The sequence below is a fragment of the Hyaena hyaena genome, unplaced genomic scaffold (assembly GCF_003009895.1).
Source record: "Hyaena hyaena isolate Hyena2069 unplaced genomic scaffold, ASM300989v1 scaffold_627, whole genome shotgun sequence".
Classification (NCBI taxonomy): Eukaryota; Metazoa; Chordata; class Mammalia; order Carnivora; family Hyaenidae; genus Hyaena; species Hyaena hyaena.
In genome coordinates this window covers 1,009,697-1,026,304 of record NW_024081257.1, presented here as the reverse complement: position 1 = coordinate 1,026,304, position 16,608 = coordinate 1,009,697, and positions in this window count along the sequence as shown.

Sequence of the window (16,608 nt, the reverse complement as noted above, 5' to 3'; positions counted from 1 at the left end):
AGAGAAAGAGAGAGAAAGAGAGAAAGAGAGAGAAAGAGAGAGAAAGAGAGAAAGAGAGAGAAAGAGAGAGAAAGAGAGAAAGAAAGAAAGAAAGAAAGAGAAAGCACAGCAACCATGCAGAGCCACAAGGTGAAGCCACAAGGTTGGTCAGAGGGTAGAAAGAGTGGGGGAAAGGGTGAGCTATAGCCAGGTTTTGCTGGAAGAAAGGAGTGAGTCAAGGTAAGCCAGCTTAATATGGTTAATTGGAATAATTTGGGCAGGCTCTGGGCGTAAAGGTTTCCCTAGTTGTCTGGTACCTGGCGTGGGGTAAGTGGGGCAGAGGATATGAGACTTGAGTGTAAGAGCCCTATGGGAGCCTGAACTGGCTGGTGGGGTAAGAGCTTTAGATTGGTTGATTTATGAAAGGAGCACTCACAGAGGAGTCATTTGCTGTCTTTAGGGATTTGCTGCCTTAGAGGAGTAGCCTCTCTTAAGAGAAGAAAGTCCTAAGTCTATAAGACATAAAATTTAAAACATGAGTAATATATAAAGTTTTCTAAATATAGAAGAAAATAAGGAAAATGTGATGTCGTAGGAAAAAAAAATAAATTGCAGGAAAGAAGTAATTTTCAACTCTGTCAAAAATGAGTGAGAGCATGGGGCGCCAGGGTGGCTTAGTCGGTTAAGCGTCCGACTTTCGCTTAGGTCATGATCTCGGGGTTTGCGGGTTCGAGCCCCGCGTCGGGCTCTGTGCTGACTGCCAGCTCAGAGCCTGGAGCCTGTTTCAGTCTGTGACTCCCTCTCTCTCTGGCCCTCCCCTGCTCATGCTGTCTCTCTCTCTCTCTCCTAGAAATAAATAAAACATAAAAAAAAAAAATTAAAAAAAAATGAGTGAGAGCAGAGGAGATAGAAAAAAAGGCATAGTGGACATTGGTAATGTTCTGATGACCTTGAGAAGAAATATTTCAAAGGAGCTGGAGATTAAAGCCCTGTCAAAATGAGTTAAGAACAAAATGCAGGTAGGGAAGGTGCAAGAGACAGAATCGTGGTAAGAAGAAACAAAGAAATGGTGCATAAGACCACTTAATTTTATTTCACTATCTAGGTCTCAAACTTTGTCTGGTGACTTCGACTTATGACACCCCTGGTTTTATCAAAAGAATGCTGAATGTGAACTTACCCTTTCTCTCTTTGCTCTCCTAGCTCCCAGAGCATGGACAGAGCCAGGGTCTTACAACAGAGGCAGGATATTATTAGAGTGTTCTAGCTCCAGAGAAAGGACCCAAAGACATTGGCATTTGGGTTTTCAAGCAAATGGTCCCCCTCAGATGACCCTACAGGGAAGCTCAAATTGACAAACTCTACGAACACACCCAGGGATTCCAAACAGAATTTCAGTTACTCCTTCTTTATGTAGTGTGTGCAATGTAGTACCTCTCATCTGACAGATAATAAGACTCAAGATTTGAGATCTGGATTAAAATCACAATTTCACCATCAACGACATAGTACCTTGGGCAATATACCAAATTTTCCTTATCTCTAAAATGAAGATTATAAACTTCTCTAAAGTGAAGTTAATGAGTAAACAGAAAAGAAGGTTTTAGTAAGCATTATATCAATGTCACCATGTAATATTATGTTTTATGAGCCCAGATGGGGACAATACAGAAAAGGCAAAGAAAAAACTTAGAGAATAAAAATACTGAGGGGGAAAATGCAATAAAACTATATTACAATTCTCAAAGATATAAGAAGATATTGAAACCATAAAATTATTTTTTAAAAAAGATGCTCTAAATAATACCAGAGAACAGCAACAAAAATTTTTGAAAATAAAAAGTTTAGAGTAGAAATGAAAATTTCAACAGAAATATTGGAAGATAAAGTTGAGAAAATCTGAAAAAAAAATGAAGCAAAGGAAAAACAAGGTAGTAAACAGGGAAAAAAAGAGTAGAGAATTAGAAGACCAGGGGCGCCTGGGTGGCTCAGTTGGTTAAGCGTCCGACTTCCGCTCAGGTCATGATCTCACATTCGTGAGTTCAAGCTCAGCATCAGGCTGTGTGCTGACAGCTAGCTCAGAGCCTGGACCTGTTTCAGATTCTGTGTCTCCCTCTCTCTCTGACCCTCCCCTGCTCAGGCGCTCTCTCTCTCTCTCTCTCTCTCTCTCTCTCTCTCTCTCTCTCCCTCTCTATCTCTCAGAAATAAATAAAATATTTAAAAAATTAAAAAAATAAAGAATTAGAAGACCAATCTATGAGGTCCGATATAAGATTCTCCTCTGGTATCTCAAAAGAGAGGGATGCTTATGGGGAAAAAATGTTTAAAGCATGAAAGAAAAGTATCAATGGAAACATATCAGATAATTTCCCAGATTTGAAGGGCTTGAACTTCCAGAGGAAAAACATCCCACTGAGTGCCCAGCACAATGAATGAAATTGACTCTGCTATATTCTAGCAGAATGGAATTTTCATGCACATGTGAGAAACTAAATTTTAATATGTACATTTTGAAATTGAAATGTTAAAAGTGAGAGAGATCTTTTTATTTACACCAATTCAGTAGAAACTTCACAAGCAAAGTGGTACAGAGACAGATCTTTGAATTCTAAAATTATTGTTCATTCCAGAAGGAGAGTCATCTACCTTGAATAGAAGCTGCTGAACCGGGAGATTAACAGGTGTAATTGTACAGTGGGTGAGTGTGTGTAAAAAGTGCTAAAGGAAGTGGGGGAGATAAAAATCAATCAAGTGAAAAGTCTTCAGATAAGCAACGCTTCATATACACAGACTTAATGTTGAGCATTTTGTTGAGTTCTCCAGAGAAGCAGAACCAGTTGGAAATATATATGTGTGTATGTGTGTGTGTGTGTGTGTGTGTGTGTATACATATATGTGTGTATGTATATGTATAAAGAGATTCACACTAAGAAACTCACTCACAGGATTATGAAGGCTCCAAGTCCAAAATGTACAAATGACAGGCTGGAGACCCATGGGAAAATGATGTTGCAATTCAAATAGAATGCCACGAGCTGGCAGAATTCCTTCTTGCCAGGGGGAGTGTTAGTCTTTGTTCTCTTAAGGCCTTCAGCTGAGTGGAGGAGGCCCACTAACATGGAGGGAAATCTGCTTTACTTAAAATTCACCAATTTAAATGTTAATTTCACACCAAACAACAATAAAACAAAACAAACAAACAAACAAACAAACAAAAAACACTGTTACAGAAATATCCAGAATCATGTTTATCAAATAATCTGGGCACCAAGGCTAAACCAAGCCAACACATAACATTAACTATCAAAAGCATTGAATCAGGGATGCCTGGGTGGCTCAGTTGGTTAGGCCTCTTGACTCCTGATTTCAGTTCAGGTCATGATCTCACAGTTGTGGAGATAGAACCCCAAGTCAGGCTCTCAGCTGACAGGGTTGAGCCTGCATGGGATTTTCTCTCTGCCCTCCCATGCTCTCTCTCTCTGTCGCAAAGTAAATAAATAAACTATATCCAAAAAAAGTATTAAATCAGTGCTCTACCTTTTTCCCACAGATTTTTACCTCAAGATCATCACTTTAATGGACTTTTGTATCCCTTTTGCTTGAATTTAATATGTCTGTCACATATTGTATCCTCAGTATCTAACATGGTATTCAGTGTATATTTATCAAGATCACAGCACTTAGAAGTGAATTAAAATGGAGTCAGTCACTTTCATTCTTGACCATGAACACCTGAACTACTGTTCCTCTAACCACCTACACAATGTGCAGAACACCATCCATATGGGAAGACTGCTCAGAAGACTTATGCACATTTTGCCATATCTGAAGGTGTTTTATGATCAACTCAAATAAAGTGTGAGGTCTTATGAGAATTTTCTAAGAGAACTGACTTTTGTAAAAATATTCCCAATTTCTGAACTTTATGTAAGACAGATGTATCTTAAGATAATGCTAAACTAAAAGAGAATTCAAGTATCAGTACTTGGTCCTGAGTACTAAGCATTCTTCCATATTCTATTTTGATATGGTCATAATCACCAAATGATCCCAAGTTTCTGGCATCACACAACTGAGCACAGACCCCACACTTCTTAACCTCTCTCCAAAATCACTTAACACAAGCTTTTAATAAGCTCCTCCCTACTCCTCATACTAAGACACCCCATTATCCCCCATTGAGTGCAATCTCTCTTTGTGCACTAAGGGAAAAATCCCATTTTATTTGACTACAGGTGGATTCTTGACAGTATTTGGCTGATGGATATTAACTGTGTGGTTTTCTTTCACTTCATTTTTGCCATTTGTTGTGTGCTGGATCATATTTCTATCTGTATCAACAGATACAAAATTACATGTACCAGAAATTGTAAACTAACAGAACACTTCATCTCTCATTTATCCTACACAGCTGAAAAACTAATAATATTTGAATTAATTGTCAAGATTAAAAATCCATGAGCTTTCATATAAGACTGTAACTCAAGCTTCTTTTTATTTTATTTTTTTAAGTTTGATAGGGACAGCATGAGACTCAGAGGGGCAGAGAAAGAGGGAGACACAGGATCTGAAGAAGACTGCAGGCTCCGAGCTGTCAGCACAAAGCCCGATGCATGCGGGCTTGAACCCACAGACCATGAGATCATGTCCTGAGCCAAAGTTGGATGCCCAATTGACTGAGCCACCCAGACACCCTGTCAAGCTTCTTTTTAAAAAAATTTTAATGTTTATTCCTTTTTAGAGAGAGAGAGAGAGAGCACACACAAGTTGTGGAGGGGCAGAGAGAGGAGACACAGAATCTGAAGCAGGCTCCTGGCTCTGAGCTGTCAGCACAAAGCCTGAAGCCATGCTCAAACTCATGAGCCATGAGATCATGACCTGAGCTGAAGTGGATGCATTTAACTGACTGAGACACCCAGATGCCCCTCAAGCTTTTTTTTAAAAACTAGATAAGACCAACACTTGAGTGCACAAGGATACTATATTAATTTTCTATTACTACTGTAATAGATTACCAGAAAATTAGTGGCTTAGAACATCACATATTTATTATGCCACAGTTCTGTAGGTCCAAAATTTGAAATGGGTCTCACTGAGTTCAAATCAAGTTATTGCAGACAGCATTCCTTTCTGTAGGGTCTAGGGAAGCATCTGTATGTTTGCTTTTTCTAACTACTTCTAGAGACTGCTTGCACTCCTATGCGTCTTCAAAGCCAGTCAAGGCCAGAAAGGTCTTGTTCACAGAGGGGTCTATGACACTGACTTTTCTGTTACCCTCTTCCACATTCAAGGATGCTTGGGTTACTCTGGGCGTACCCTGGATAGTCCAGGGGCAACCTCCTTCTTTTAAGATCAGCTGATTACTAACCTTATTTCCACTTCTCACCTTAATTCTTCTTTGCTATATAATGAAATATATTCAGAGGTTCCTGGGAATTAGGATATAGACATCTTCATTTTGCTTGTCACAGCTACCATCTCCTAGAGGCAAATGGCAGCTGCTTTCTAGACAGATCCTGTAAGCTCTGCAACTCTCATACAGTCTTTTTCCACTTATTTCCAGGTGACTAACTTGGTCTTTATGAGCATCTGAGGCTGTGATCCCTGTTACAAACATGCATGTGTCTGTGAAGCACAAAGAGCTATCTTGTTGCTTACCCAACTTTCATCAGCTCAGGAATTATAGGAAAATCTGGAGTGACACCTGGATTTCCTTCTAAGACTGGATCTTTCTTTTTTTCCTTTTCTGGTTCACCACAGTGGAAAGAAGTCATTGCAATTAAGAAAATTAACATTTTTTTATTAACTCCTAGGAACCAGCAACTTTGCTAAGTACGTACATGTATAGTACGAAGTTTTGGGTTGACGTAACCTGAACTACAATTGTCTTTGCATCAAAAGTTTGAAAAAGATTCAATTGAAAGTTAAGCAGTGTCTTAGTTCCAAAGATTGAGAAGGTACCAATATCAGAGAAAGAAGAGATCATTTCAGAGGTAATTCTACCCAGCTACCCACCTATGAATTCATATTAACAAGTTCTTTGTGAGCTATGTTTAGTATCATACTTGATACAGAGTTTAAACTAAAAAAAAAAAAAATGTTGTTGAATGAGTAACATTTGAAACATTCCTTGAAACAATTTGCTTATTTTCTCTTTTTGTTATTTTGTTTTCTGCTTTCTTTCGTTATGTGTGTATGTTTATCTGTTTGTATATAAAGACACAAACATTCCTATCTTTTATTTGGAATTTATTAAATCTAGACTTCTTAAAGGGAAAAAGATATCCATATTCAGAGATTGAGAGGAAAGAGGAGAATAAATACTAACCTTTCACAATCATCCTATCCCAGGAGAATACTAAACTTCAAAAATTAACACTTCCTTTGCTGCAGAGCAAGCAACCACAAACTCTCCTAATCTAGGAACTTTCCAAAGCAGTCAATATACAATGTATACGTTGTTTTCCAAAACCATTACGCACAGCAGGGACAGAGGAATACATTGTGGAGCCATTAAACAAATAAATATTATGCCTCAGAGTGAAATTCTGCACTGATATACATGTTACTTTAGGATGCCTCTGCTCTTTCTTCCTGCAGTTAAACAGGCTCATGAATTCACTTGGAAATCTGAGAGACCCAGAGAGAGAGAGAGAGAGAGAGAGAGAAAAGAGAGACCCACAATGTTACTATTTTCATTCTATTTTGTGCCAGGCAGCATTGAGATCTGAGCATTTTGTGAGGGTTCTCCCTGGGTCTCCTGGCCGCACGTGTAGGCTTTAGGAGGCAGAGGAGTTATAATTTCCTTTAAAAGGAAATATACCTAAGGCAGAGGAGTTATAACTTCCTTTAAAAGGAAATATACTTGAAACAGCCTTTCTCCCATGATGCCTAATTACGAAGATGGTTACATTGCTGCAAACTTTAAAAGATTTTATGGAAGTATGTGGATTATTTAAAGTTTCTAAGCATATATTCCAGATTTTCCTTCTATGTGATTCAGTTAGAAGTCTCTATGCATAGTTTATTTTGAGCCATATTTTACGATGAAATATAAAATGCTGTGTGCTTATGTATATATACCTGCTATATATGTAACCTATGTAAACAACATATAGTAAGTATTCCATATGTTTTTGAGGAGTCAACTCTTACCTATAGTTATCTAGCATTTCTCCTCTTACATCTTACATCTAATGTGTATATACAATGAATAAACACATACAGTTTAGACTGACTTATTTCAAATGAAGTATCCTGCCCATTGGCAGCAGCGTTTCCTATTTGCAAATGTTCTACTGAATAATGCCCCAGACTAAACTGCTCTAAAAATGCTTTTTTCCTCTAATTGAATGAACTTAACTTTTCTATGAAGTGGATAAGATATGATTTTACCCTAGTGCTTCACATGTAAAATCAGCATTCAAAAATTTACTTTTGCTAGGAGAAGTGAAATTATGACTGCCTTCTTGCTAAAGTGTTTGAATATGGTTTTACTATTGCTTTTCATTTAGCTCTTATAAAGGAAGTTTTAAAGGCCATGAAGAAAATGAGAAAAGTAATTAGAATCAGTTTTTCTCATTTGATAAAAAGCTTCCAAAATCATAATTTTATATGTAAAAAAGATCAATATTTAACATATACAAAACTTTTGTAACCAGAACCAGAAAAAAACCTTTGGTTTTGCAAAAATTGGTGAAATGCCTAAGGCAACAGGTAACCTACTTAAATATGGTCGCTTCTCTGTAACCTAGGGCCCTGAAAATCCCTACTTAGGTAATTGGATTATCTTCTCAACCTGAGTCCCTAACATTCTCCTCACTGTAATTCATCTTCTGTGCTACCTCTAGAATTATTTTTTAAGACAAATATAACATGCCACCCACAACAGTTTACCTTCAAGCTTTTCACTGAGGTAGGACAGAACTGTTTGGAGCCTTCACTGTTTACCAAAAAAAGCTCTGTGTGCCTCACTTCCTGTTTCCATATAGGTTTAACATCCAGTATAGTGTATGACCCAGCAAGGACACATTTGGGATAAAAAGGAAGGTCAAGTAGTAATTACACTGGGACTACAGGCAAACTGGAAATGTTTGCTGAAAGTTTACTAAACCAAAAATCTGAAAAATACAGGTATTTTATTACTTATTTAGTTTTCAGCTATTTGGGTATACATTTACTCTGAAAATATTTATGAATGCTTACTCTATGCCAATCACTCTGCCAGGGGTTGTGACTACAGAGATGAGCAAATTGCAGTTGCTGTCTTTGAGGGGTAAGGACAAGCGCTTGTAAATTTGCTGTATTGATGGCAAAGGCCCACTCGTGTTCTCGACACAGCTCTCAGGAGATTCCTTTTTCTCCATCTAGTTGCGTTTCTGCTTTTCTTGGTCTTACTAAATAATTAGCCTGTGTCTTCAAATTTCTTTTGTGAGCATATTCACATAATAGGTATTAACTCTTCAGAAAAATCAATTCTAGTCACTGATTAAAACTGAGAAAATACATTTCATTATATTTTTCAATGCTTTACGTAAATATGCAATGACAAGAGAATATTCTTTGAGGAACAGGAAATTAGGAAATAGCTTAATACTTTCACCGTTTTTAATTTGATGCAATAAATGGACATCTTATTAAAGGTCATCTTATGGAAAACAGGCTTGTAATTCATTTTCAATAACTTTTTAAAGAAATTTATATAAAAGTAATTCAATAATATCAAAGAAATTGTAAGAATAAGGAAAAATACATGCTAGTTACACAAACACTTTTTAGATTGAATTTGTCTTACTTCTATCTAATTTGTTTTTTACATATTTATTTTACTTAACTTGAATATAATTTTTCAAAACTTACCTTCTGTACATTAAAAATTTGACTTATAGTAAATATTTATATGTTTCTACATCATTCTTTATTACCATTTTGCTTTCATTATATTCCAGAGAGCATGGATACACTATATTTTACATAATTATTTCTCTATTTCAGGTCATCTAGGTAATTTCTATTTTGTTTTTTACATTATAATCATTAATATGGTGAATTACCCTGTGACTGCATTTTGTTTACATTTTGGATTGGTTCTGTAAGATAGACTAAAATTATGAATATTTTGAGTCCTAAACTTTTTCCAAAATTATGGCCTCAAGCTACATAGCTACAAACAATGCATAGAACACCAATTTAAAGATTCACAGTAATCATGGACATATCACGTTAAAATTTTTCTAATATCATGGAAAAAAATCATACCATATTATTTCAATTTAGATTCCTTTAAAGTTTATTGATGAAATATTTCTCTATATTTTGCCCCTTTAATTTTTTCTATTTAGTATTCCTTAATAAATGCTAATGTTTTAAAATAAACGAGTACTATAATCCCTATTTTTTCCAATAATGGATGCTGAAATATCAAATGATCAAGTGATTATTTATTTATTGTTGTATGGAATTATATGCACATACCCCACTAATAGTATGAAAGCATTCAGTATTTACCTGATGATGATGATGATGATGAATGTGTGTGTGTGTGTGTTAAGAGCAAGTTGATTTTTCAATAATTAATTTTGAAATTAATTGTTTATTGGGCCCTTTAAAGGATTTTGCTAGGAGGATTTTGTTTCACGTGTGTGAGTTTTACCGAAAGGTCAATCATCAAGAGGCCTCTTTCAATAGAAAACTTGGAAAAGGAAAAATACTAATTTGGTTAACAACTTTAATAAAGGCTTATAGGACACACTGTTAAAGACTGTTGTAAGTTAGGAAAATCAATACCTGTGGTAGATTAAAAAGGGCATAACAAGCCACAGTTCAGTTTTGTTTTCTAATATTAGAAAAACATCACTTCTTTATATTTTAAAGCCATTGCATATCATTCTGGTATATCTTTGCCTATTTCGTGTACAATTGTCTAAATTCAGCTCACTAACAACAGCTACTTAACAAAAATGCTGCTGTCCATTTTCTCACCCATTAAATAAGCAATTTTGCGCTGAACTGTTACACGTTGTTTCCACAATGATAAATGCCTTCATAGGTATTACACTGGTGCCGGTGATTTTGTTGCACCACATATGAAATGCTCACTGATACTGGTGAGAATTGACATGACACAACTCTAATTTGTAGATAGAAGAGCTTCCTTGTTGCTATTAGACTGTCTGTCACTAAGCAATACAGTGTTAGTTTTGCTGATTTTTTTAACTTTCAACACAAAATATTTAATACAGGCAAACTCCCTTCTTACGTGGTAAGTTATATAAATTATAGAAGTATATGTAAATGGTAAATCACGTAATTTTTGTAAATATGTAAATTTGTACATGCATGTAAATATATAAAATTTGTAATTTATACATTACATATAATTACATGTAATCTATGAAGTACTGTAGCAGAAAATACCTACAAATCCACTATCAACCCAAGAACTAGAATATCCTCAAAATCTTTGCCTTTTTCCCTGTGGGCTCTTTATCCCATTCTCTTAATTTTCCATTAGCAAAGTAGGAACCAGCCTGTATTCTGCAATCATTCTTTACACTTTTTTAAATCAATTTTTAGTTTTGTATATGTGTATATGTATAGGTATAGTGTGTGTATATATGTAAATTATATTGTCTAGTTTTGCTTGGTATGAGTTCTATAAAAGAATGATGTGCTGTCTGTAATCTTATGTAATTTGCTTTTTTCTCAGTATGCTGTAATTCTAAGATTCATTCACATCATTTTTATATGAGTATTTAATTCTTATAAATCTATAAGAAATTTAATTAATTTCATAACATTTTAGTATTCTACTGGGTGATTATATTACATATATAGTAATTTACACATAATAATATACTAATATATAACATAGGATATGGCATATGCAATAATATATAATATTATATGTTATTTTTTAATATGAGAAATATGACACAAGGAACATTGCAAACAACAGATATACTTAGGTTTTGGTTAGAGCTATACTCTGCCTCTAACTGAACTCTCTAGCTAAGAGAGACTGGGTAATATAAACAACTATGTTCTGCTTTTCTTAGACTAGCACAGGATTAAACAGCATTTATGGTTAAACTCTACATGAACCTCACTAAATTCTCACCTAACTTTCTTTTCTACCTTTTTCTTTAAAAAAAAAAACACCCTTTTTATTATGTTTATTTATTTTGAGAGAGATAGAGTGCAAGCAGGGGAGGGGCAGAGAGAGAGGGAGACACAGAATCCAAAGCAGGCTCCAGGTTCCAAACTATCAGCACAGAGCCCAATGTGGGGCTTGAACCCATAAGCCATGAGATCATGACCTGAGCTGAAGTTGGATGTTTAACCTACTGAGCCACCCAGGCTCCCCTTAACTTTTTTTTTCAAATGTGTAGAAAAGTGTATAACCTAAAAATTACTTATAGTGAACATCTACATAATCATCACTCAGATCAATAAATAGAATACTGTCTCCATCATACCTGGAGTACATCACTACCCTAGTTTTATGGTAATCATTTCTTTGCTTTCTTTAAACTTTGAACACTTAAGTGTACATAACCAGCACTTTGGGTAAATTAGACGTATGCTGAACTTTAAGCAAAAGTGGTTATACTTTATATCTGGATTGTTCACTCAAAATTATTTTGGTTTTATCCTTATTGTTGTATGTAGCAATGATTTATAAATTTACATTTTAATAGTATTCCCCAAGGTCAGAAAGATATTTTCATATACTGTTTTCTGAAAGTTTTGTAATTGTGCTTTTCATACTTTAAGATATGAAATTTACCTGTGATTGATCTTCTGTGCATAGTATGAGATAGAGGTCAAAATTATCTTGTCTTATTTTTCATGTTTTATACCATACAAATGTATCCATATGCCATATCCAAGGCTAAAAATAAGTTCACCATATGATTGAACATGCTTTTGAATCACTTTGAATTAGATACTATAAAGCTAATGCTACTGCACTGGGAAATTTCTATTTTGGTGATAGGCAAAACCTAGTAGAGTGGTGCTGTTTATAAAATTATGATGAGTGGTACCAGATCCATAAGTGTCTTGGAAATCACTTATTAACAATGATAATAACAATGCCTTTGTGTGTAGCTCATAACATACTAGTGGAACTGGAGAAAGCAGGCATTTCTATTAAGTGCTTCCATGCCATCCTTTCTATACAGTGGTGTCCTATCAGATTTGTGGCAGTGTTTGTTGTTAAAATCCCATTATATATTGATAAGAGCACATGGTTACAGACAGAGGAATGTTTCAAAACTTTTCAATGACAGTTTCTGGCACACAGCAACCAATCAATACATTAAGTTGAACCAAGTTCTTATAAATAGCATTTATGATGAGCCAATGCTGACAGTGAAAGTTGGCATGACCCTGTGTATCTATAGTTAAGTAATAATTTGTGTGGCCCCTGGAAAGATGACTACATGAATGAACTTTTATGAGGTACTTTGCACTCTGCACAAAATAAATATATTATCAAGCCATAACTTTAAAGAATATCAGCTAAATGCATATGCCTTTGATATGGTGCAAGAAGACTTTAGAAGCTAACAGTTGCCCACACCATGAGCAAAATTTACTCTTTGGGTGATAAGTATACAATATTTTGGCACAGTTGACATCTCCTGGATTGGTGGGGTGAGACCTGGAGAGCACAGGCAGACTCCATGCAAATCCTCAGTGGGTATATGTTCTTAAAACAATGGCAACTATAACAAGACCCAATAATACTACTTTGTAAATCAAATATAAAAAATAAGAGCAATACTACAAAACTTGTGTGCATGTATCAAAAATAAACTTAACTGAATACTTAAATTTAAATATATATAATTTTTTATTGTGGATTTGATTTGTTGAGTTTCTTGTGCAGCCATTATGAAAATTATAAAGCTGTAATATTTGTCTTTGGCCTCATTTTTCTTTTTCTCTGGCATTTTCCACTCTAAAGCAGTGAAAATGGTATCTCTGGGTCAGAGAGAAAGAAGATAAAAAGGGAACACAAGGTCTTTCTCTTTGTAGCTATGAAATAATGTGATTTTTTAAAACAGGTACATCATAGATTTTATCGCCATTCAAAATTTTTATTGATTTTAAAAAATACTGTACAGAAAACTTCAAACTAACTAAGCAGAATAGAACTCTTAGATAACAGTCAAGTGTTTTTATAACTCCTTTGTGTTCGACAGCCACCTGGAGAAAAATCTGAGGGAGAATCTAACAATATACCAATTCTGATGTTCTTCTATTTAATAATTGCAAACTCCATAGTTTTCAATGGTATTTTGCTGTACTTCCCAAATACTTTCCTGAGAAAAATAGTTTGCTGGGATATTAATATTTATTTATTGTTGTTCTTCTTGCTTTTCATTCTGTGGTTAAGTATGTTTGGGAAACATTGGGGCAAGTAAAGTTAAAGATGTTTCTTTACTGCAAGACTTTTTCAATCTTTAAATAGTTGCCAACCCTCCAGGAGGATGATCGAACATGCATTATTTTCCAAAATTGTATAAGGAATGCATACTTGTTGAGACTCAGAGATGGGGGGTCAGGTGAGGGACAATGTTTCATGTGAAAATATACACTATTATGAAATTTGAAAAGCATGCCTCTGAGTACCAAAGAACATGCCTAAAAGACTTACATAGTTATTTTTTTTACTTGTATATAGCTGAAAACTATTTTAAAGTATGTTCTGCACAAAGAATGTTTTTTTTTAATGATGAACATGGTTGTTGCATGCTCCCTTGACTTTTTGTCCTATTTAGAAACTTTTAGACAGTTTACATATTTCTTAATCTAAAATGGCTTATAGTATTTGTAATAGCAAATCATGTGGTTATTTTTCTTTTCCTTTAAAATTTTGAAAATCTTAATCTACAAGTAAAACTAATAAACAAGTCTATAAAATCATTTTTTATATATTACAGCACCATTTAAATGCTACATTTTAAGTCTTTGGTGGGTTAAAGAACATATATCCATGCAGGGTTTAAAGATCTACTTAATCAAATATTCCTAGTAAATAAGAACTTGTGATTAAAATTGCAAGTATACATGTGTAGTAATTAAATGATTGTGCCTGAAAGTAGAGGGAATTCAATCAAAGTAAGTGCATCAGAACTACATCCCCCATAAAAAGTCTCCAAGAACAGGAAGTAGCTGTATTTAGTAATTATACTAATCTTACTTAGATAATTTACCTTTCAAACTAGCCAAGTCTGTGTCATTGCAAATGACACATGAATAGGCTGTTTATTGTGATTTTCTTTTATTTTGTTTTGATAGTATAAAATGGTGCTATAACTCAGTTTAAGAATATATACGGCAGGAAAATATCTAAACATTTAACTTCAATAGAATAATAAAAACAATATGACTCTGATAGTGTTTTGTTTGGGAAGGCAAATTAATGCCCAGAGACTGAGTGTGCCAGCAATGTATTTAACACAATTTTGCTGTGGGAATTACACAAGCCAACGGCATAAAGGATAATTACTCTTAATGAGCCAACAAAGAAATAACATATTCCAAACCAATGATAGATTGATCACACTGTTGCTTCAAGCAGGGAGAGATGAAAGGAATAAAGTTCAAATTTATTTGAAGTACAACTCAACTACAAGTTGGTACTCAGGAGAGACAGCTTAGCCAGCCTAGAGCTGATGTCCAGCTGCCAAAGCAAAAGTCCCCTGTTGCTAAAGCAAGTTGCTAGGGAACAAGGACACCTGTGATGGCAAGATGGTCTTCATGGCCACTGTATGTTTTCATCACTGCTGATATAGGAGTCACCTTGGTCACAGTTGGAGCCAATATCTTCAGAGATCAGCAAAGTGTGGCCTGCCCAGACTAAACACTCTCAGATAGTCCTCTATGTATTTATAATCTTAATGTCCCTTTGGCATAGTTGCTTTTCCCTATGTTTTTATTGATAAGCCCCCAGTGGGGGCTGAACTTTTGAGTTCTTATGGATGAGAGCAGATGAGATGATGACATCCTGATATAACTTACTTCATTCTTTCTTCCAAACAACTTTGCTTTTAGAAACAACTTTTTTGGGGGGTCATAAACAAGTGGATTTGAAATCATATCAAACAAATGATGACAGATTACCACTGTTCTATATATTTAAAATATATAACTATAATTTCTAAAAGCTAATAGGAGCCTAATGACTCTGCCACTTTATCTCCTTTGTACCACATCTAACTTATGTTCCTATCCAGAGACATGGTATGGTGGAAGATAAATATTTCTGTTTAGATTGGTGTAAAGATGATAACCATTATATTACCCACATCTCAAAACTGCAGTTTCTAAACTGCCACTTCCTCATAAGGAATCCCTTTTTAGAAATGTTTTTTTTTTAACTGTTTCTTGTTAAAACCATCCATGTAGTCTATTCATGGTACTTGCCTGACTATTTCTTTGGAAATGTTTATAAGCACTTAATTGAGAATCTTAATTAAATACTCAGGATAAATATTAAAAAAATAAATCCTTCAAGAATATAGTAATATTTAAAAACAAGAAGTATAAGGAAATTTCTCTATCACTAAAAAAAGGGGAGTGGTCAAGGTAGTGTTGAATCCAGTTCAAAAATCCTCTGACAAAATGACCTTTAAATCATCTACCAGCGTACAATTGATCTCTTCTGTTGAGAAGGCCCCAGGGGCTTTCCTTGATAGGATTCCACTTCAAAGCAAGCAACCCAAATGCAAACAAAGAGAATTTAACACTCCTTCAACTCACTATGCAGGCTGGTTTTAAAAATGTCCTGATTTGTATTGAAATTTACCAGATTTCTGCTCTGGTTACATCCAGCACAGCAGTCAACACATTAAGATTCATAAAAGAAAAAATACTAAAAACTTAGTATCAAAATCATTGCAAATCATCAAAGGAGAACAGTAATTACACTTATTGCCCATCAAATATCTATAAATAATGCATTAAAGTTTACATTGTTTGAATACCACTGAAATTTGGGATTATAAGGACCAAGGGCCTGTTGCCCCTAAATGTGCCATTTTGGCATATTGATTATTTTAAATAAAAGTTACTTAAGAAACAGTCGATGCAGAAAGAACACTGTAACCTCTCCTCCACCACCTTGTCTCCACAAAGCAGAAAATAAATCTCCTGTGTGAAAGGTGCTCTCCCTAAACCATGAGGTAAACCGGCATCCTTATCAGATGGGAAATTTAAAGCAGAGAAGGTTGTTTAAACAACCCTTATTACTTTTAAAATTTACTACCCCAGCCCAAATTCTGTTTAGAATTCCTTACTAATTGAAGCTCCTAAAGTTAAATTTTCTTTGTCCTGTCAATTCCTCAGATTACTGCCTCTTTGCCTAAAGGGTATAAAACTGCTTGCCTTGGTAATTTCTTGGGGTTCCGATTTCATTATGGGACCTCTGTAGACACAAAATACAATTTTTTTTTCCTATTTATCTGTCTCATGACAATTTAATTGTTAAATGAACTGGAAGACCTTTGAAAGGTTCAAGTAAAAATTTTTCCTCCCCTACAGGTTGCATAGGAAAAGAACCTAGGTGTCTGTTTATTGACTCTTAAATATGTTCACAGGTTTTCTACTAATTAATTT